The following is a 24943-nucleotide window of genomic DNA, read 5'->3' as shown; positions in this document are numbered from 1 at the left end:
GGGTGTATACCGCCCCCTCTATAGTTTTGGCACAGTGGTCACATTTGTTTTTAACTTTAACTCAATCGCAACTTAAAGTGAAAATATCTCGAATTCTGGCAATGAACTTTATGAAATTATTTCGGATTTAGATTCTACTCATCGTGCCCTACAATTTGGTATATGGGTGTATACCGCCCCCTCTATAGTTTTGGCACAGTGGTCACATTTGTTTTTAACTTTAACTCAATCGCAACTTAAAGTGAAAATATCTCGAATTCTGGCAATGAACTTTATGAAATTATTTCGGATTTAGATTCTACTCATCGTGCCCTACAATTTGGTATATGGGTGTATACTGCCCCCTCTATAGTTTTGGCACAGTGGTCACATTTGTTTTTAACTCAATCGCAACTTAAAGTGAAAATATCTCGAATTCTGGAAATGAACTTTATGAAATTATTTCGGATTTAGATTCTACTCATCGTGCCCTACAATTTGGTATATGGGTGTATACTGCCCCCTCTATAGTTTTGGCACAGTGGTCACATTTGTTTTTAACTTTAACTCAATTGACACTAAAATTGAAAATATCTCGAATTCTGGCAATGAACTTTATGAAATTATTTCGGATTTAGATTCTACTCATCGTGCCCTACAATTTGGTATATGGGTGTATACTGCCCCCTCTATAGTTTTGGCACAGTGGTCACATTTGTTTTTAACTTTAACTCAATCGCAACTTAAAGTGAAAATATCTCGAATTCTGGCAATGAACTTTATGAAATTATGTCGGATTTAGATTCTACTCATCGTGCCCTACAATTTGGTATATGGGTGTATACTGCCCCCTCTATTGTTTTGGCACAGTGGTCACATTTGTTTTTAACTCAATCGCAACTTAAAGTGAAAATATCTCGAATTCTGGTAATGAACTTTATGAAATTATTTCGGATTTAGATTCTACTCATCGTGCCCTACAATTTGGTATATGGGTGTATACGGCCCCCTCTATAGTTTTGGCACAATGGTCACATTTGTTTTTAACTTTAACTCAATCGCAACTTAATGTGAAAATATCTCGAATTCTTGCAATGAACTTTATGAAATTATTTCGGATTTAGATTCTACTCATCGTGCCCTACAATTTGGTATATGGGTGTATACTGCCCCCTCTATAGTTTTGGCACAGTGGTCACATTTGTTTTTAACTTTAACTCAATCGCAACTTAAAGTGAAAATATCTCGAATTCTGGTAATGAACTTTATGAAATTATTTCGGATTTAGATTCTACTCATCGTGCCCTACAATTTGGTATATGGGTGTATACGGCCCCCTCTATAGTTTTGGCACAGTGGTCACATTTGTTTTTAACTTTAACTCAATCGCAACTTAAAGTGAAAATATCTCGAATTCTTGCAATGAACTTTATGAAATTATTTCGGATTTAGATTCTACTCATCGTGCCCTACAATTTGGTATATGGGTGTATACTGCCCCCTCTATAGTTTTGGCACAATGATCGTTTTTTTATTTTAACTATTTGTTCTTTTTACAGTTAACTTTATTTTTTCTCTGTTAAGCACTTAGCAGAGCACTGTTAACGCTCTGTTAACGTTAAGACAATGTTATCATAAATTTTAAAGTTAACTTTATTTTCACGGACATAAATATATAATAATACACTACATAATACACTACAATACCAATTGATAAATAATAATCTTATTAAACATATCAACAAATAAGAACAAACAAAAAAAAACAAACAACAAAACTTTAAATATCTTAAACATTATTAGTAAACACTTTTGCATTGATAATTCGATTTCCTTCCTTTTGGTTCCTTCCTTTTATTAACATGCGAGCAATTTGAAATTAGGAACGTACTGGACCGCTTGTTAGAATTGATTTCCAGCAGAAGGAATTCACAAAATATCCATTTTAAACTGATAATAGCATATGAATTAAACTGACGATGTGATGCACATTTTCATCCAGAAGTTGGTGATTTCAACAATTTGTTGTTTTTAACAATTTTAATTGGTTGCACTTGTAATGTTTCTGGAAACTTTTTCTTGTCGATAAGCCACTCATTTTTCATTGGTCAGCTTCTTATTGTTTGCAAGAATGTAGCATCCAAAGATTTTAGTTTTCTGCAAAGAGATTTAAATTTAGTGACATCTTTAAAGTGCTGATTTAATTTTTCATATTGACGTACCAATTATTATAAACTATTTGAAGCAGTTTCAGTTAATTGTCCACCATTTTTTCATTGGTCAGCTTTTTAATGTTTTCAAAAACGTAGAATCCATAATTTTAGTTTTCTGCAAAGAGACTTCTTTAAAGTTTTATTTCATTTTTTATGTTCACTTTCCTATTTTTATAAACTATTTGGTTATTTGTCTAAAATTTTCCATTTTTTTATTTCTTGCAATTGACCACGAACTTCGTTGCACAAATAAGTATTGAAAACCACATGGTTTTTTCGTTGCATTTTAGGGTAGTGTTTTGTCAAAGTTTTCTCATATTATCTTCAACACCTTTTCAAAGATTTCGTCAACATTTTGGCAAATTGGAAGTAATTCGCAAACAATTTGAAGATGTATTGAAGATGAGCTATTTCAAGTAAAGTTGAATTTATGTTGAAAATTATATTTACCCTCAAACTGAAAAGTTGTTGCATTTGAAAAACGCTCAACCTGTGTTTATTGGGATGTTTAAGCGTCTATAAAATCATCGGGCCTTTAAATTCATTTTCGACATCGAAATAATTTATTTTATTTTAGGTTTTTAAGAAATGTTGATCTGAGAATTTTATTATTCAATTTTTTGTTATTTATGTCAATTCATGATAAAAATTTTATATTTGTAATAAAACATTTTTTGTTAAATATATTATATCAGAATTATAGTCTGTCGAACTGGAGCAATCCGTCTTCAAGAGCTATTGCAAACTTTTTTAACTGAGGTCTCATGGGATCCATCATCAATTATTCTTTGCGGTCGCACTACAAGCCTTAAACATTTTCATAATTATCATATCATCATACACTTGGATCCAAAGATTTTGACCTTCCTTATTAGCTTTTGTTTTTTAATGGGCTTTCAAGGTGACTTTAAAATGCGAATAAAGCAAGAATTGAATTATTCCATTATTTCCATCCAACGTTTCGCTGGGATTATTTCCAGCCTCATCACCCAGCAAAAACTATCATTACCCGGTAATCTTGTAGGTAAGCCTATTTAAAAATTAATAACCACTTATTAATTGGCATCGCTTCGGATTACATTTACATACGCATGTCCTAGAAGGAAAGTACTTCTCCCCAGGCATACTTTCGGCCATAAAATAAGTAGTGCATTTAAAGCATATAATCACCTAATATGTGATGACTTATTCGTAGATACACCAAAGCCTGCAAAATAGCCACTTATTGTCTCAGGCAACCAAATCTCGAAAATATTGATTTCTATCGCCGATTACAATGGATCAAAATATGGCGAGTGATGCTGTAATAGAAGAACTACTTGAATAGAAACGAATATTGTATAAATAAACAAAATATCTAATAAATAATCTAAATAAGATGCAAATTAATTTCACACTTAAAATAGAAATAAATGTAGGTTGTTTTAGGAGTTGGATTCGTGAATTACGTTATAATATATCCAATAGCCAATTCACATAAGGTTCAAAATCTACTAAAAGTGGATTTTAAGTCTCTTTTTTATAAGGCAAATGGCATTTGAAATTTAGTTTAAGCGCATTTTGGAAGTGTAATGTGAATGAGGTATAAGAAAGCATTTATATAAAACATAATATGACAATGTCCTTAAACACAATCATTATGAAATATTTGTGATAAAAAATTCTTAACGGAACAATTTTCAGAATTACCGTTACATTACATATTCTTTTTGATTTTTTATGTAAGTGCTCGATTATGTGAATAATTATACCTAATGGTACCATCATTTATTATATTTTATTAATTCGTTAACTACAACTGCCTAAAAATTTGAGAGTAACAATTCGAAAATTACCGAGAAGTATTTATTTTTGTCATTACAAGTTAGTCATTATAACTCGCCGCAATGTAATGCAACGTGTAATGACAGCTTTACTCCTGGTAATGTGAATTGTAATGAGATGTGGTTACCTAGTTTTTGCTGGGCAGGGATGATTTATTTATTGGATCTGGCAACAACATATGGAATTACATTAGAGCTTAGGCTATATTCTGTTATTTTCCATAAAAGTTTAACTTACATTCAATTTTCGTCAATTACTTATGCAAAAAAATATATACGTCTAATAATACGACACTATTACATCACGACATAGAACACATATTTACTAATTGCAAGAATAATTAACTTAATCTAATATCACAGTCTCTTGTGTTGTTATCACAGATGGTAAATGACAACTAAAATAATACAATGCTGTAGTTGGCGTTAGCATTGTCTTTGTCTTCTTTCCTGTTTATTGCACTTGTTGTTTTTTGTTGTATTCGTAAGCTCTCTAAAGTATATCTCTTATTCTCTCTTCGCTCTTTGTCCAATATTTTTGCATTTTGCAGATCTGCATTGTGTTTGTTTTCTATGGAGTGTTGAGCCAATGCTGTTGTCATCTTTTCTTTCTTTATATCTGCTTCGTGTTCAGCAATTCTGGTGGCTAAGCTACGCGTGGTTGTGCCGATGAAACATTTACCGCATTGCTATGTTGAGTTTCCAGTACATGTTATTTCGTACACTACATTGCTCAATTCGATTATTTATTATTTTTAAAGGGAAACAATTTTTTATTAAAATATTTTTAATTATTTTAATGTTTTTGTATTACTCAATGTAATAACTTTGGATATAAGTTGATTGGCCGTGTTTATCTTTTGTCTTATTGGCTGAGTTGAGTGAAAATTTATTAGACGACCAGGTGCAATGGGTTTTGCATACCAACCCGTTATTATTTTGTTTTTCTCTCTAAGGATTTTGGTATTGATTCCGAGCTAATTATGTGGCTTCTTTAAAATACAGAAATTTTTTAGCGACCTATCTGGCTTTAAATCTAGGACCAATAAAATTAAAATTAGGATACAGATCTCATTTGTCAAATTTTCATTCTCTTTTCGCGGTTTATTAATAAAGGTACTCAATGAACAAATGCCAGTTTAAAAATATTATAACGGATACTTCAAAGAAAAAAATGTTTGCTTAATTCCAAAAAAAAAAAACTACAATGATTCCAAAAAACTTTAAACCAAAGACGCTAAATCGTCAAAACAAGTCCTAGCCTATATTTGAAGCGTTTTTATCTTAAATCTAAAGTTTCAATATTTCAGTTAATTTAAGGACAATTTCTTTAATCCAAAAATGTGTTTCTTTGCTTTAAGGATAATTAGCCTTAGTTCAAAGACATGGGACTTAACCGGAGGGACGCGAATTTAACCCTGGACAGTCATCCTTCGTCAAAATGACGACGCGTAATTTCATTTTCGATCTAAAATGCATTTTAGTCGATTGGGAAATAATAAATTTAAGTTATACAAATGCAAATATTTTATGAATTTTTGTTGTATTCTAATTAAAAACAAAATGAATAAGAAAATAAAATCAATTTTGGTTCACATTTTTGCTCACAGTGCAAATTATAGCATCTTGAAATAAGCCGTAGTCAAAATGACGAAGGATGACGTTAGTGTACAAAAAATAAGGATGACTGTCCAGGGTTAAAAAAATTGTGTCCTAAATTAATGAAAAAAAAAAACAAAATTTGAACCAAAGATTATAAACTTTATTTTAATTAAACTTTCATTAGAAATTTGTCCTTGATATTTTGTATATTTCGCATCCTAAAATTTAAGTTGCGTAATCTTTAATATTCCGTAAATATTTTTTCAGTGTAGAAATGATATTTAGCGCCTCAATAAATTTGACATAACCTAAATTGAATCATAACCATTCACATATATTAAGAATTAATGGACGATAGCTTTTTATCGTTGGTGCACAATATTCAATTTTCTGAATAACGCATCTCTTTATGATGTTAACTTCCCATAAAATTTATACTTTTGAAAAAGTGGCGCGAAATCGTAAAAAGTATCAAATTTAGTGGCACCGCCCAAAAAAATTGCCATTAAAGTGGCACAATGGTAACGCTAAGTACAACGGCTGTTGAAATGGAGGACATCCGACCTATGACAAGCCCATGTTAATTGCATCGCCAATTTGGCACCACTTCCGGACATTTTCACTACTTTTTTGGTGACGCTTTTTTTGCTGGGTAGTTACAAGTCATTCTTATCACACAAACTTATTTGGTAAGTTGCTGTGAATTGAGTTAAGTAATTTTAATTTCACTGTATATATACACTGAAAAAAAGCATGCCCGGTTCCAAAGATTAGACTAATAATTGTAGTATTGATTCCGAGCCAAAGAAGCGGTGAATTGAAGTAAGAACACATTTAAGACACAATTTTCTTTTAAATTTGAGTTTTGCGTACCTGATTCTTGGAAACAAGTTTTAATTCATTAGTTTTTTCAGCTCTTTATGTGCTATCAAAGTCCATTAAAACCATGTTAACGACAACTAAAATTTCCAAATTCAGACTGGGCTACGAGTAGAAATTATGCTATGTTTCAAGTAAAAACGTCTCTACAACAAAGCGTGGAAAAACTTCACCTATTTTTAAACACTTTTTGGCTTTGTAGCCAAGATTTCATTAATTTTGAATTTTCTTTCATATTAGGATACCCAATTAGAAGTCGAATCACTTAGTTATAATTACAAAATGACTTCATTGAAAAGTTTATCGACTTTTGGACAAGGAAAAATTTTATATGCTAAGCAAAATTCGCATTCGTATTTTAAGGATATGAAATTTTTGGCCTCACGACAATATTTTTTTTTTTGTGTAAATACAGTGAAATCTCTTAGAAGTGGACACCTACGGTCGCCTAAAGTTTGTCCACATTTGGGAGGTGACTACTTATAGGAGATTAATTGTAATGTAACGACTCATGAAAATTGTCCACTTTTGAGAGGTTTTACTATATACAGATATTTTTGTAGTTAAACAAATATCGCTTAAAAATTCCAGAATTCCAAACCAACCTTTCATTTGTTTCCTCGCATCACCACTGTGCATCGTATGAAATTAAAAAAATCGCGTATATTCTTTTTTTATGCGTTTGTTATTGTTGTTATTAAAAAATATTTAATTGCATCCATATATGTATGTATGTATGGGGTATTCTGTTAAATATCTACACCAAAACCTCATGTACGTACATACATTTGTTTTCGTTCATTTATGATGATTTTTTGTGATTGGTTTTTTGAGACCATTTACTTTTTGTTCGTCGATACGTATGTACACCCAGAAAAAAAGAGACCACTTCTTTAAGTTAAAATGAACTCATTGTGAAGAAAGTTAAACTTCGTATAGCGCCAAAGACATTTTTATTTGTTTGAACGATGTGATTTTCGTAGAAATTAGGTAGAATGCATTCCATATATTAGTAAACATTTTCCTATATTTATGTAGCACTATACTAAAAAATGAAAAAAATTTAACTGAATTGAATTCATATATGGAATGCTTTTATTGAACTTTTTTCATTCATTTGGACAAATCTTACATATTTGTGGTAATCCTTTTACTTTAAAATTAGATCTGCTTACCTTCGTTTTTAAATACAATTTTATTTATTTATATTATAATATTATCATTTTTTCTTCAACAAAAGACATGTTTTATTAATATATATTTAATATATTTATTAAAAATCAACAGCGTCGACTAGCCTTGATATATTAGTTTATTATTCCACTATTTACAATTTCCATGTAATGGTATCAGCTGTAAAACGTAGTGTTTTTTTCTTGTACCTTTTACTTTTAATAAGAAGATGGGCTATATCGGGTTGTAACGACAGCAATCAAATATGGCCCCATTTAAACTTAAACCGCACACTAGATATGCTAGTGTTCTCAAGACGTCAGATATCACTTCTGATTTCTGCTATAACGGGTCGCTGTCTGATAGGCGAATTTGCAAAAACTATTGGTGCGAAGTATAATGACTATTGTATGAGCTGTCATGATGCGGAGGAAAAGGAATCAATTAAACACCTCTTGTGTGAGTGTCCTGCATTTTGTGTAAGGCGTAAGCAAAATTTAGGGGCATATAGCTTTAGATTACTGGCGGACCTGGAAAACCCTAACTTAAGCAGTCTGTTAATGTTTTTGGAACAATCTGGTTGGTTCAACAAAAGAAAATAATAGAGAAGGTTCAGTGGTTTAAACTAGAAGTGCCCATATGTAATAGGTACTTTTATTTAAATGTGGTATCACAATGACTGAATAGTCTGTGAGCCTGAAACTTAATCGGGCTGCCACTTTAACATAACCTAACCTATGTCGGTCCAAGTTTTGATATAGTCCCCATATACACCGACCTCCCGATTTGCAAAACAGCAAAAAGTCCCGGAAGCAAAAAAGTTTCGTTAATACGATGAATTTCTACGTTGTATTAACGAAATTCTTCATTAAAAGTCAGCCAACGTAGCATTTCGTTATAGCAACGTAATTTTACGTTATATTTATGAAACCCTATGGAATACATTTCGTAATATTAACGAATAATTACGTTGCTATTATGTACCATTTTCGTTGTAATAACGAATATTATTCATTGTATGAATGAAATTTATTCATTGTATGGATGCAGCTTATACGTTGTATGAATGAAAATCATTCATTGTATGAACCCAGTTTTTTTTCATTGAATGAATGAAAGGCGAACGTTGTATAAATGAACACAAACGTTATATTAATTAAACCCAACCCATTTTTGCGTTTGAGTGTAGTCATTGGTAGTGTATTATTTTTTGTTAATATCTTTGAAATATGGCTTGTATACAGTAGGGAATAATATTTATTGATAAATTAATTTAATAATCATATATTGTGACTTTCACTTAAGAAAAAAGCCTCTTATTTCTAAGACCAAAAAATGATAATCGTATCGCCGTGTCCATTTATCCAATTTGCAACCAAGATTCATTACGGTAATTGTTCCGCTTTCTTCATCTGAAAGTTCACTTCCCCGGGACATTTTCACTAAAGATTAAAAATTTACACTAAATTTCTTGCGAATATACAAAAAACACCAATTTAACTCACCCACCATCTATGTTTATTATTCACAACGAAACTGTAATGAACCTGTGCACTCTTCAGCGAAAATAACGTAAATGTTGTTAAGGTTTGCCCATCAGACAAGTTTTCAGTTGAACTTTTTACCGTTTGTTTTTCAAGACGCACAACCAAACATGTGCTTATTGCCATGCTTTCATGTGTATGTACAAATTACATAGACGCTACAGACGTATTAGAGAGAGAGCAGGTATACTCAAACTCCGATTCGTATTATTAATGAACATATTTCATTAATATGACGAAATATATCAATTTAAAATGTTTTTTAACGATCCATATCATTATATTAACCATCGCTTTCGTTTTATAAATGAAATTTTCAATTCCAGTTTCGGAGTATATAAAACGACTTTTTAAAGGCTAAAAGTTTCCAAAAGTTACTCTCTAGGTGCAAATAATTATAATAATTTCATCTTGGAAAAATTTTTTATTCTAATTCTTGAAAAAATTACAAAGTTAATATTCGTAATATTAACGAAACGTGTTTCATTAATATAACGAAAAATCAAAGTACAAAATTGTCTTTTAACGATTGATTTCGTTGTATTAACGATCACTTTCGTTCTTATAACGAAAAATTTCGTAATATTAACGAAAAATAATCAACGGAGCCCGTTCGCTAATAGTACGAAACATTTTGTTACCAGAGTGGGGTATTGGGCTTAAAAAAACTAGTTTTTTCAAATTGGGAAAAAAAATTGGACCATCAAAAAGTGTACCGAAAATGGTGCCTATAGGTCCATGTTTTGGTATAGCCCCCATATGGACCGATTTCCCTATTTTGCTTTTTGGGCGTCTAGAAAGTGTATTATCTACCCAATTTGCCTGAAATTGGAAATCTAGATGTATTCTAGGACCACAAAGACGTGTGTCGAAAATGATGAGTATCGGTCCATGTTTTGATATAGCCCCCATATAGACCGATCTCCCGATTTTACTTCTTGGGCTTCTAGAATCCGTAGTTTTTATCTAATTTGCCTGAAATTTGGAATCTAGAGGTATTCTAGGACCAAATGGTGAGTACCGGTCCATGTTTTGATATAGCCCCTATATAGACCGATCTCCCGATTTTACTTCTTAGGCTTCAAGAATCCGTAATTTTTACCCAATTTGCCTCAAATCAGAAATCTAGAGGTATTCTAGGACCATAAAGACGTGTGTCGAAAATGGTGAGTACCGGTCCATGTTTTGATATAGCACCCATATAGACCGATCTCCCGATTTTACTTCTTGCTTGAAACTGAATGCAAAATTACCAGATTTTACTTCTCGTAATCATTTAAATAATTGGGATGAAATTCTACAGATTTTAGATTTCAAATCAAGGCGTTATTTCATCATTTTCTTGTGTTTATGTTTAATAATTTTCAAAAAACGAAAATTTTTCTCACTAATTTAAAATAACAAATATTTTATTTATTATATTTGTTATTTATTATATTATTTTACGATATAAGTTTCTAACAATCCGTATATCATAACAACACGATTCCAACTAAAAAAAATAAATCACGCGCAAACATATCGATTACAGGTAGATAAAAGAAATATAGGAAAATTTCCTATATTCTATATTCTAATCTAAGTGTGTTTCCTTAAGTTTTTAAAGGATTAAATACTTCTTAGTACGAATGAACTAAAAAATTTTTCTATGCCAAGTGTTATTCGTATGTTTGATAGGCTTTCTGTAATAAAGGAAGCCAGAATTATAATTTTATAAGATATTTTACTAAATTTGAGGAAACTTGGTTTTTGGTTCGGTTTTTGTTTATTTTTACGAATGCTTTGTTATCAGTGAATAACATTTTCTTGTTCAGTAGTAAATTCTTATACCCAGCGAAGAAAACAGTATTAGTAAAATTCCATGCCTTATTCTAGTTAATGAACTATTCCTAACTGCTTTCAGTTTAGGATTTTTTACTGAAACAAGACACTTTTTTCTGGGTGTAAGTGTTTTTTGTTATAGAAATTGAATTGTTGATGTTACTTTGCTCGGGTGTATGCTTCCATATTTACTGTTTTTTTTACATAATTTGTTTGTTATTGTTGTTGCTACGGCTTTTGTTTTAATTTTATTTTAGTTTTTTTCTCTTAATTGTTTTCCAACGGTCAAGGTTGTTGGTAAAAAGCAAAAACAATAACAACAAAGGAAATATTAAATTATTATTGGTGCGGTATGTGGGATCGAAGCTCAACCCAGCGGCGGAAATCGCTCTTCATAAGGCCTTTTAAAATGCATTTATTTCCAGACACAAGGCATTGACTTCCCATTACATATTCATTGTATTTTTACACAGGGTGTCATAGCCGACCAAGGGCTCCGACTTCAACTTACAGCATAAGGGCTAATATAAGGTCATTATTTTAAGGCCTTTTAGGAAGTGCCTCAAATAAGTTCTTTATAATGTGTGATAAAATAAGGCCTTTTATAATGTATACATCAAAAGGCTTTATGAAGCATATATAAATAGAGGCCTCTTAATAGGAGTTTAAAATAATGCCAATTTAATGCCTTTTTATGAAGGCTGTTTAAAAGGCCTTGTTTACATACCTTATAAAGGACCTACTCCAAATTTCATATATAAACAAGAAACCCAAAATTTGTGCAGAATTCTTTTTATTTTATTTTGTACTATATAAAATTGTACTATAAAAAATAAATCACCTTCTTCATAGGAACTGATTTCGTATTGGACGTCTGATTTCCACATATTGAACAGATCATTGGCTTTCATGGTAGAAGTTGCCGCTAAATAAATAAGTAAAATTATTATAAAATTATTATTATAATGCAATTCAATATAGTATAATATTCGTCAAAAAATATATACTTACCGCATATTTGACACTTCAGCTACTTAAAATAAAAAACAAATACCTGGACTTGCTCAAACGAAATCACAAACCCGAATGAAGAAACACGTGTTCTTTAAATTGTGCAAAATTATTTTTGCAACGAGCAGAAAAGACTAGCACAACAACAAAATTATTTTTATTCTTAACTTTCGGTTACTTATAAACTTACGGCATAAGGGCTTATCAAAGGTCTCTTAGATTAAAGAAGTGCGCATATGAGAACATGTCTTTTTTTTAAAGCCGTTATAATGTTTGTGACTCGTTGTCGAAAAACTTATAAATTGGCTTACGGCATAAGGGCTTTTCAAAGGTCTCGTAAATTATAAGAGCTTGCTATGAGAATATGTGTTGCTTTTTAAAAATCGTTTTATTTTGCCTCGTTGCAAGAACACATTGTAATTCACAATACCAAACAAGGCCTATTAGGAGTTCTTTAAAATGTGTCTTCAAACACATGTCCCAGATAAGCCATTTCAAAAGGCCACGACAAGTATGTTATGAGAAAAGGAATAGCGATCTTAGTAAATAAAGACCTTTTTTAAGGCCTGTTTTTTTGCAATGAATGATGAATGAGTATCAACTTTTTTTGTAAAGAAGGAAGAGGTCTTACAAAAGGGATTATTTTATAAGACCTAATCGTATGAGTATTGCCTCTAAAATAAGGGCTCCGTGAATGCTTTAAATCGAAAGTGCTCTCGATTTACGCCGCTGGGAAATGGCATTGCTCAACCGACCAAAGATTGTGCACACACACACGCGCATCCATTTGTTTTCGTTATGTGAGAATGTATGTCGCTTTGTGTGATACAAATATGTACACAGTACTCTTTGGCCGATATGTGCGCAAATGTGAATAATTTCTACCGGCAAATACCGAAAATGTTATTAATTTCTTTGCCGTTGCTTTTAATCAGCGTACGAAAACAAACAAAACAAAACGTTTCCAATTGTTTCGTTTCGTACAATCCACATGTCCAAAACGAAACAAAACGAAAACCTGACATAACGGCACTTGCCTTTCGTTTTGTATTGTTTTTGTTCGTGAGTGGAAACCAAACCTAAACTGAAAAGTACTGTGGTGCTTAGTAAAATATAGGAAACAAAACGGTACACATTAAATGCAAACGTTTCGCAAACGTTTGCTCATTCGTTAAGTCCTTACAAGAAGAAAAATCTTGAATTTTATTTTTATACCCCTCACCACTACTGTGGCATAGGGTATAATAAGTTTGTGCATTTGTATGTAACGCTTTGGTAACGATTGGTCTCAGAAAAGTCTGAAACCAATCGTTTAGTATACCGATCGTCTTAGAATGAAATTCTGAGTCGATTTAGCGATGTCCGTCCGTATATCCGTCCGTCTGACTGTATATGTAATTTTGTGTGCAAAGTACAGCTCGCAATTTAAGTCGGGTCGTTCTCAAATTTGGCACAGAATTTCACTTTGGCTCAAAAACAATCGCTATTGATTTTGAAAAAAAAAATCGCTTCATATTTAGATATAGCTGCCATATATATTTTTCACCGATCTGGTCATAATTGACGTACTTATCATCGTCTTTTCTTAAAATTTCGGACAGCCAATTGATTTGCGGCTCTCGTAAAATATGCAAAATAACAGCTAAATCGATTCCGATTTAGATATAGCTCCCATATATATCTTTCGTCCGATTTGCACTTATGTAGCATCAAAAGCCAGAGTCTTGCCCTGATTTGCTTCAAATTTTACTCAGGGCGTACGGTTAATAGTTCCGATTTAGATATAGCTCCCAGATATATCTTTCGCCCAATATGGACTTATATGGCCCCAGAAGCCAAAGTGTTATTCTAATTTGCTTGAACTAGGAATACAATTAGTAGTGTAGTCAAGTGTGGTAAATTTTACTTAAATCGGTTCAGATTTAGATATAACTCCCATATATAGAATTCGCCCAATTTGGATTAGTATGACTACAGAGGCAAAAGTTTTACTCTGATTTACGTGAAATTTTGCAGAGGGAGTAAAATTAACATTCTAACTACGCTTGCTAAGTTTTGTTTAAGTCGGTTCAGATTTTGATATATCTCCCGAATATATCTTTCGACCGATTTAGACGTTTTACCCCTATTTACTTGAAACTTTGCATAGGGAGTAAAATTAAGGTTCTGGATATGCATGCTTATTTTGGTTGAAATCGGTTCAGATTTGGATGTAGCTCCCATACATGATTTTGATATAGCTCCCGTACATGTAACTTTTAAAGAATTTCTGTTCACATTCTTATCAGGGTGCGTATTTTTAAGATGACGCTCCAAATTACCGGCATGCCCACATAAAGTTTTATGGCAGTCTTCATTGTTACATATAAATGTTTTATTTTGATTGTCATACTCAAATAGTTGTCGTAATATATCATTTTTTGGACGCGGCATGATCGTACGAAGACACGGAGTACACTGATTTCACGTATTGGTTATGTCCCGTTGTTGTCATCGTTTCGCTCAGCAAACGTTTGCAAACGTTTTATTGCCGTTTCGTTACCGAACGAAACAAAACGACACAAATCCAAAGAGCACTAAAGCAATCGTTCCGTTTCGTCTCTTTAGCTTTTGAAATGTTTGTTGTTTTGTTTGTGACTACGTACAAAACGATTGACGAAAATTGAAAAGTTTGTGACTTTAAATGATACGTACCTCAATCGTTTCGTTTGTTTTCGTACACTGCTTTTAATACATTTGTTTCATTCAGTGATTCTTATAAATAAATGCACAATCGTTTACGGTGGTACGTACATATCCAAATTCCAGTTATTAATTAAGTTATAATTAATTTAACAGAACTTTATTTAAACACCCTCACAAAAAATCGATTCTCTAACATATGTTTCAAACATATTTTGCAGGAAGCACATATATTATTGAATACTGCCGAATCATTAATATGTTTGTTTTATGTGAACATATTATATGTTTGGAAGCATTTTGAGCCCAAAAATATTATATGCTTGGAAGTATTTTCCCCAAAGAAGATTGTGCTCATTCCCTCACATTTTCACTTCCACGAATTTTTTAGTTCTTGGCACCTTTTTCTGTAATACAAATAATGTTGAAGAAATTATTCAATTTTATAAATTTTACGTGTCGCCTGGACGGAGAATCGAACCGAGGACCATACAGTTTGTAAGCCAACACACTATCCACTGGGCTACGTAGCTGTTATAGTCACCAGAAGACAATTATCGTTATAAGTTACATTTATATAGCATAGTTTGCAGCGCCCACGAGTCCATGCAAACATAACATTATTTAACAGAAACATACATTTGTTGGCCACGTGGAGCAGTTGTTAGCATGTCTGCCTTGCATGCAAAGGGTCGTGGGTTCAATCCCTGTTCCGATCGAACACCATTTTTTTTTAAATTTACACATTTATATTTATACTATGTTAAACTTTTATAATTGTTTTAGCTGCAAAACTCGAACTTAATGCTCGCTTTTATATTTGAAGGTATCCGTCAACTCCTCTTGGACTACTTATTAATAAAGAGGAACTAAACTTTGTTTTATACATTTTACTGTTTATTTTTTCACTATTTCCTCCTTTTTTCATTTTACTATCCCAACTGTAACAAGAGTATAGTTCCCTTTCGTTATTTTTATGAAAATCCCTTTGTAATTTTTGTATATTTTCCATCGTTTTTGTTTTTTTTTTATTTCCTTTGCCTGAATATTTTGACTTACTACCTTTATGTCCCGATTTCTTTTAACGAACCAAGACACAAAATAGCGCCCATAATGTCAAGATGATAAACAAACCACATGTCAACACATACATAAAAAAATGCTACTCTCAAGGCGAAAACACATGTTCTTTTTTTTTTTCAAATGTCTATTCTCTTGGTTCCGAATGTCTATTCTCTTTACTCCGAATACTCATTCTAATATTCAAATTAAATAATATTTAGACTTAAGCATATCAAATTTTTGGCCTTATCATAAAACAGTTTTACGAAACAACATACAAGCGGTTTCACAGAAATTATTCTCTTTTGATTCTCTCGCTGTGTTATGTTGATATCTTTCGTCAACATTTCCGATTTCCATCTCTATTTCTTTCTCTATACTCTCTCTCTCTCTCTGTCGCTCTCTGAATAAAATATCACAACATATGTTTACTCGAAATTTATATATGTTTACATTCACACATATTATTTTTATGAAACATTCATGCCCCAAACATAATATATTCTAACGTATTGACATATGTGTCCCAAACATTTAGTGTTGGTTTAGGAACATTATATGTTTGCACTTAAATATATTGTGTTTAAAAATTGGTCCCGAAACACATTTTGTTTATATCGAAGCATATGAAAAACATATTTTTCTAAGAGTGAATATACAATCGAACAGGGTTTCAAAAATTTTTTGAAATTAAAAATAATATAACCGATACACCAAACTCCAAAAATGGAAATACAGTAGGAAACGGATATAAACACATCTCATATAAGAAAAAACCTGATATAAGAAAATGTAGCAAAAATACAACGTCTTCTAGCAATCACACAAGACCAAATACCCATTTTAAAAATAAATAAAACTATTGTTAAAAGACATTTTTCGTTCTAGAAGTGATTTTTGTGAAATATATTCCTATAAGAAACAAATTTCTTGTATAAATGTATATGCTTAAAAGAAACTTTTTTCTAATATGCAATAATTGTCTATAAGAAAAAAACTAAGAGAACAAATTGCGGGATTTTCAGACATTCTTATATATTTGTTACCCACTGTAAATAAAATTAAGCAACAATAACAACATCATCTATAAAAATTTTTGTTGTATAACCTGCATATTGTACACAAAAAAAAAAAATTCACGAAAATTTTAAAAATTTTTCAAAGTCTTAATTAAGTTTTAAAAAATATTCAATTAAAAATTTATTTGCTTTAATAAGCTTTTTAATTTAAACAAAAATCAATCACAAAAATTAATAGTATCAATTAATTTTTTAATTGGATCCATTAATTTTTTAGTTGACTTTCAATTAATTTTTTAATTGGTACTATCATTTCTGTGAATGAAGACATTCCAATTACAAAAATCATTGGATCAATTAATTTCGTGATTGAATCAGAAAAAAAAATTGTGTGTAACCTCCAGTTTCAAATCTTCATACACGAAAAGAAAAACAAAACATTTTTTGTTACAAAATGTTTGTTTGTGCAAAAGCATTTTTTATTCCAAGTTAGTAATCTATTTCCTTTATATCGAGTACAGTTCTTTTCTAGCTTTATATCCTAAATAATGCACAATTTGATGTTTCATAGTAAAAATCTGAAATAGTGCAATGCAATGTCGAATCCTTTCGATATTTTGTTTGGAATAAATGTAGAACTACATTATTTAAATTGCCAAAAATTGTATTTCGTTCGTCATTTTTAAGAAAGCGACCAAATAAAGTGTTTTGTTTTCTTTAAATCGGTTTGTGTGTGCCCAACAATCTGGTCTAAAAATAGAACTGCTTGATTGTATGCGTTTGTTGTGCGATAATGGCTATAGGGATAGTCTGTGTTGATGGCAATGGGAGCTGCATGGCCAAGTGGATAGTGTGTTTGTTTACAAACTATAGAATTCGATTTTCCGTCCGAAATGTAAAATTTGAAAATTTTATAAAAACGAATATTTGCTTTTATATTGTTTGTATAACAGAAAAATTCTGAGAACCGAACAAATTACATACTGTTCTCGATTCTCGATTGTTCTCGAAATTCTAACATAATTACTGTGCCAATTCACTAGAAAAATAATTATAAAGTTAAAATAATTGACAAATTTATAGCGGTAAAATTGTGTAACTACTCTACTGCAGTTTTTGTTTTTTTTGGCTTTGCTAACTATTCGGCACAATCCCCCTACCCCAATCCCATCGACAATTCGTGATCGACTCTGAAAAAAGGCTTAACAAATACCCACTCTTGAATGTTTTTTTATCTTTATAGCCAAGTTACCAAAACGCAATGAATTTAATGACAGTTTATGCAATACTCAGTTTTATTAAAATGACCTCAGTTAAACGTAACTTTCTATACTCGTCGAATCCTTAATTCTAAGGACAATACGCATTCAATGAAAAGCTTATCGACATTTGCTCATGTAAACAAAAAATCTTTGTATTGGAGAAGATTTTTGTATAAATAACCAGTGATAAAATAACATTTTTTTGCTGTTATTCTTGGAATAGCTTAGATTCTGCAGTATAGAACAATTTGTCAAATATAGTTCATCTATTTTCAGAAATAAATATGACTTTAGTTGTTTTGAATACATAATTGTCAACATTAAGCTTATTAGTATATGTACATTAACTAATATTATTCATTTTTCTATTTCTTTCAGGTAAGAATTCCATGTGTGGTCAAATGAAAGTCGTAAGTAAAAAAGAAAATGTGTTTTTGTGGGTTTCACAATATCAAGAAATCTTACAACAGCAGTGTTTTTATAGAAGAGTTAGAAATTCCGTAAAAAATTAAATTAAAATTTCAGCTATTGTGCTGTTTACACTTTTGTTAACATCAGATAATTCCTGTAGTGAAAACTTATTAGAAATAGTAGAGCTGTCATATCCATGAAAAGAGAAAAATTAGAATTTCCATATTTTTATCAATACGTTCGTCAATCTTGAATCGAATTCGTAAGGCGTATTTATTAGTGTGTCCCAATTTATATTGCATAATTCCTAAAGCAAACACAATATCAAATTCAAATTATTTGGACGAATCCTCTATTCGCTCCGAAAGATTTTTCAACAATTTCGTTACATTTACTTATTTGCGTATTAATGGAGATATGATGGATTTGCTTGCGAGTTGAAAATTTATTGTACAATCCGTAGATATTACCCATGCGACATCTATCTAGTCCACCATGGCTTGGAAAACAATTTATAATTCTACTTGTATTCTATTCTTCATCAGATATCAAAAGGCTCTCTTGAAGATATTAGTGAAGTGTTATGTTATGTTTTACTAGATTGCACTTGATTATATGTAGGGTTTTTTTGCTATTTTTTTGCTCCCACTTTCCGGGAATGAAGTGCGGGAATTCCCGGGAAATTTTCTTTACAATATTTTATGTATATTAGAGGGTTTTATATGGCAAATGACAGTTGAAATCTAGTTAAAGTGGATTTTGGAAGTGTAATGTGAATAACTATAGTACCAAGTCGTAGTAGTTGCCTTGTGGAACATACATAGTCGTGGGCTCTAATCCAGAATCCAACGGGCTCCCAATTGTTATAAAGAAGTGTGCACTTCCTAATTTATGATTGTCATTTTCTGAAAAACCGACATTCCGATAGACTGGTAGACTGAGTAAACCTTTAAAAACAACGGCACATTTTACCTTATGTAACCCACGTTGGCAATTGCATAATTTCACCTTACCTTATACACATTAGGCTTGAAATCTGAAATATTGAGTGAACATGTGCATTTAACGATGGTGACATCGAAATAAGTTTCTTTCATTTCCAAACAGTTTTTAGTGTTACAAAAAATCCAACTATATTAATAGTGTTCCTCCGAGACTGCCTTAACCATTGTCAAAATGTTTTGTATTACAAAATATTTCGTATTTTAGTATGATTTACGGCTGATGTAAGAGAACAACATAATATATATTGTTAGTTGTCCAGAGAGCGCCTTATAACCGTAGCTTTAGGCGATTTCTAATTTATTCAAATGTCTAAATGTTTTCCACATCAAAACAGGTTTCCCTTTGACCGGGATCCCGGGAAATTCGAAGAAAAAAATCCCGCTTTCCCGGGAATGCAAAAAGCCCGGGAAAAAGAAAACCCTAATTATATGGTTTGTTAAAGAAATCAAGTAGGCACTTATTTTTAGTATGTTCAATTCAATTTTCCATTTTTCATTTCAATACAATACGTCTACTGTAAAAGGCTCAATTCAGGATTCACACGTATTACATTGGGCCTGTTCGAAACCGAAACTTTTTTACTATGCTTATATATTAATTTACTATGGTGAAATGCAATTATTAATTTGATGTACTCATTTCTTTAATAAAACTACTTTTTGTTTGTTATAATATAATCAAAACATGCCAAAAAAGTGTCTTCGAAACTATAGGAAAAAAGTTTAGCCATTTGATATCCATTAAGTTAAATTTTTGTTTGAAATAATAAAATTTACTTGTTTCATTAAAAAAAATCCTAAACTGAAAGCAGTTAGGAATAGTTCATTAACTAGAATAAGGCATGGAATTTTACTTCTTCGCTGGGTATAAGAATTTAAATAAACAAAAACCGAACTAAAATCAAGTTTCCTCAAATTTAGTAAAATTTATTATAAAAAGATAATTCTGACTTCCTTTATTATAGAAAGCTTATCATACATACGAATAACACTTGGCATAGAAAAATAGTTTAGTTCATTCGTACTAAGAATTATTCAATCCAATTCAAAACTTAAGGAAACACACTTGTTAGAATATAGGAAATGTTCCTATATTTCTTTTGTCTACCTGTAATCGATACCTATCATCGACGTAATCGATATGTTTGCGCGTGGGTTGCTTTTTTGTTGGAATCGCGTTGTTATACGATGGTTAAAAAATAATATAGTAAAATAATATACTAAATAACAAATATATATATAAAATATTTTAAATAAGTGAGAAAATTTTTCGTTTTTTGAAAATTATTAAACATAAATAAACAATAAGTCTATCAATGTTCGTGATGGTGTACAAAGAAAGAAAACACCAACAGAATAACAACCCCTTCATTCATCAGGAAAAAAATTGGTTTATGATTTTTTATATTTGTAGGAAATTGTAAAAGGAGAACAAAATCGGTAGGCAGAAAAACATTACGTTTTACAGTTGATAACATTAACATACATGGAAATTGGAAATAGTGGAATAATAAACTAATATTTCGATGATGTTGATTCTTAATAAATATATTTAATATATTAATAAAACATGTCGTTTATAGAAGAAAAAATTGTCTATATAAATAAATAAAATTATATTTAAAAACGAAGATAAGCAGTTCTAATTTTGAAGTAAAAGGTTTACAACAAATATGTAAGATTTGTCCAAATGAATGAAAAAAGTTCAATAAAATAATTCCATATATGAATTCAATTCAGTTAAATTTTTTCATTCTGTAGTATTGTGGTACACAAATATAGGAAAATGTTAACTAATATATGGAATGCATTCTACCTAATTTCTACCAAAATCACATCGTTGAAACAAATAAAAATGTCTTTGGCGCTATACGAAGTTCAACATTCTTCACACTGAGTTCATTTTAACTTAAAGAAGGGGTCACTTTTTTCTGGGTGGAGGACTTCCGTCCTATGACAAGCCCATGTTAAATTCATCGCTTCTGTGTCAATTTTACACCACTTCCGGATCCAAAAAGAACATTTTCATTAATTTTTTGGCGATTTTCATTAATTTTCATTCATTTGGACAAATCTTACATTTTTGTGGTAAACCTTTTACTTCAAATTTAGATCTGCTACCTTCGTTTTTAAATACAATTTTATGTATTTATATAAGCAATTTTTTCTTCAATAAAAGACATTTTTTTATTAATATATTAAATATTCGTTTTGTTTTGTTATTGTTGGTTTTGTTCTTTAAGCATTGTTGTTGTTTCTTATTTCAGCTTAAAACCATACTTTGACTAAACTACAAGTGTAGCTTAACCAACAGAGGAAAATAATGTTTGTCAAATTTATTTGGGCAAAGCCCTATAGACTGCAAGATGGTTGGTTGCACGCACGTTTCGGAATTACCACATTCCTCTTCTGATAATTTGTTGATAGTTTTGCTGCAAGTGGAGGATGCTGATGAGGAATATGGTAATTCCGAAACGTGCGTCCATCCAACCATCTTGGAGTCCATAGGTAAATAGATTTGACAAACATTCTTTTCCTCTGTTGGTTAAGCTACACTTGTAGTTTAGGCAATGTATGGTTTTAAGCTGAAATAAAAAAAAAACCAACAACAATATATTAAATATATTTATTTAGAATCAACAGCATCGACTGGCCTTGAAATATTAATACATATTTTTTTCTTCTTGTAGTACCTTTCACTTTTAAAAAGTTGCTGCCTAGCAATTTTGTCCACCTTCTACAATTTCAATACCTAGAAATATAAACAAAAAAATCCAAAACCAATTTTTTCACAAAAGGTTAGCGTCACTGAATATTACCTGATAATTGAAGATTCCAAAATGAAGTCGAATGAAGGGGTTGTTATTCTGCTGGTGTTTTCTTTTTTATAAACCAATTTTCAAAAAACTAACATTTTTCTCACTAATTTAAAATAACAAATATTTTATATATTTTATTTGTTTTTTTTTTTTTATAATATTATTTTACTACATTATTTTTTAAACAATCTCTCCGTATACCATAACAACGCGATTCCAACTAAAAAAACAACCCATTACATCAAAGACATGTATCGATTACAGATAGATAAAAGAAATGTAGGAAATTTTCCTATATTCTAACAAGGGTGTTTCCTTAAGTTTTGAAAGGATTGAATACTTCTTAGTAGGAATGAACTAAAATATTTTTGTATGCCAAGTGTTATTCGTATGTATGATAAGCTTTCTATAATAAAGGAAGTCAGAATTATCATTTCATAAGAAATCTTACTAAATTTGAGGAAACTTGATTTTAGTTCGGTTTTTGTTTATTTTTACGAATGCTTTGTTATCAGTGAATAAAGTTGTCTTTTTCAGTAATAAATTCTCATACTCAGCGAAGAAAAAAAGTGCATCTTCTGGAAGTGCTTTTAAAGTTGTCTTTGGCCCGAGAATATGAAGTGACTTTCGGCATAGAGAAACCAAAATCAATTCTCTTTCGATTGAAATACGAAAGAAAGCTATCGTTCGATATACTACACGCTCACAAAAAATCGCTTCTGTAACATATACTCCCAAACATATTTTGCTTCAAGCATATACATTTTTGGGTATTGCCCAAACATTTATATGTTTGATCTCTTCCAATATATAATATGTTTGAAAGCATATTGGTCTAAACAATATATGTTTGGGTAGTCTAAGTTCCAAACATTTTGTATTTTTGAATCCAAATTCAATAATGTTGTCTTCCAAAAAACAATATGTTATTATGTGAACATATAATATGTTTGGAAGCATTTTGCACCCAAAAACATTATATGCTTAAAAAAAATTCTCCCAAACAATATTGTGCTCAAAATTTTATTTATTTATTTATATATTTACAATCATAACGAATTATGAAAATAAACAGGTAATATAGGTACTAACAACATAGGTTTTCGACCTGAATGCTCAAAATTTTGTTTCTGCCCAATTGTATATTCCCCCACATCTTTCTCACTTCCACGAGATTTTTTAGTTCTTAGCACCTTTTTCTGTAATACAAACATTGTAGAAGAAATTATTCAATTGTATGATTTTTTTTTATTTTAATTTTACCTTTTGCCGGACGGGGATTCGAACAGCGGAACACACAGTTTGTAAGGATCAAAGAAGTAGCTGATCAATAATAAAATGTTAATTTTGTAATAACAAGCAACAACCACCAACTTAATTCAATATCGCTCCCTGTTAAATAGCGCTCCAAGCTACTAAACACATATATGTTTATAGGCTATTTCTAAATTAATATATGTTTGCATCCAAGCATATTATATTTACAAACATTTTATGTCCCAAACATAATATGTTCTAACATATTAACATATATGTCCCAAACATGTTATGCTTGTTTATGAACATTATATGCTTGCACTCAAAAATATTGTGTTTAAAAATTTGTGTTCCAAACATATAATGTTTATAGCCAAACATATGAAAAACAGCCTTTTTCATCCGTGTACATAAAGGGGCATTAATAAAAAATGAATACCCATTGGGGAAACATCTCCGCTGGCTCGTTCTGATTTTACGGATTTTAATTTGGGTACATAAGAATTTAATTTATGTGCCTTTTGTCATCGATAAGTAGGAAGAGAAAATCTGCCTGTTCGGGGAACTTAAAATCGATGCCATTAAAATGAGTCGACTTAGGATATAATTTCCCCATAATCTTAACTTTTATCATTACCATGAAGTAATCCATAAGGGGATATAGATTCTCATACCACCTTATTAATTAGTGATTTAAAGTAAAATTATTTGAGTTGCCTTGTACACTGGCAAAAAATATTGACCTCTTATGAAAGATTTGCAACTTAATAAGGATAGTTTTTCATAAAGTAAAGAAAACAGTTTTGATTTAAGGAAGTAACCTTTAAATTAACTGAGATAGTGGATCTTTGGATTAACGATAAAATGCTTCAAAAATAGGCTAATACTTATTTTGAAGATTTTGCATCCTTGGGTTACATTTTTTTTTAATTAATTTGAAATAATTTGGAATGTACATATAAATGTCAGTTAACATTTATTTGTACATTAATACCATTGTTGATATATGGCAAAAAGAGAACACAAATTCAATAAGCGAGATCTGTATCCTAATTTTAAATTTATTGAGAGTAGATTCAAAGTATATATTAAGAAAACGTGTCTTCATTTTAAAGAAGTGGCATTATTGGCTCGGAATGCCAATAATGCCAATTAAAGGGAAGGTAAAAAAATGTTACAAATATGAGAAGTATATTGGATTTTTATTACTTTTTTCAATTTTCTATGGGACGTCAAAATTTGTCATATTTAAGACACGAAGGCAGAAATGAACAGATATAAACGAAATGAGATTTTTGAATATAAAATATTTTTTTTTATGTTTTGATCTCAGCTTTAAAACCATTGTGTTGACTAAACTACACGGATGAAAAAGGCTGTTT

General features: G+C 30.8%; 1 protein-coding gene and 1 long non-coding RNA gene across 5 annotated transcripts in view; one reads left to right on the top strand and one right to left on the bottom strand.

The window, feature by feature from the left end:
• The window catches only part of Smr (nuclear receptor corepressor smrter), a 240298-nt gene that overhangs the window by 58716 nt on the left and 156639 nt on the right, over window positions 1-24943 (top strand). The window lies entirely within an intron of this gene.
• LOC142229831 (uncharacterized) lies at window positions 2733-4387 on the bottom strand. Its single transcript, XR_012720507.1, has 3 exons — window positions 4254-4387; window positions 3282-3507; window positions 2733-3222 (listed from the first exon to the last, which is right to left on the bottom strand). It is a non-coding gene; the product is annotated as an uncharacterized LOC142229831 (long non-coding RNA).

This window comes from Haematobia irritans, chromosome 3 (genome assembly GCF_050003625.1).
Source record: "Haematobia irritans isolate KBUSLIRL chromosome 3, ASM5000362v1, whole genome shotgun sequence".
NCBI lineage: Eukaryota > Metazoa > Arthropoda > Insecta > Diptera > Muscidae > Haematobia > Haematobia irritans.
Note: the sequence above shows the minus strand (reverse complement) of the source record. Positions and strands in the feature narration are given on the sequence as shown.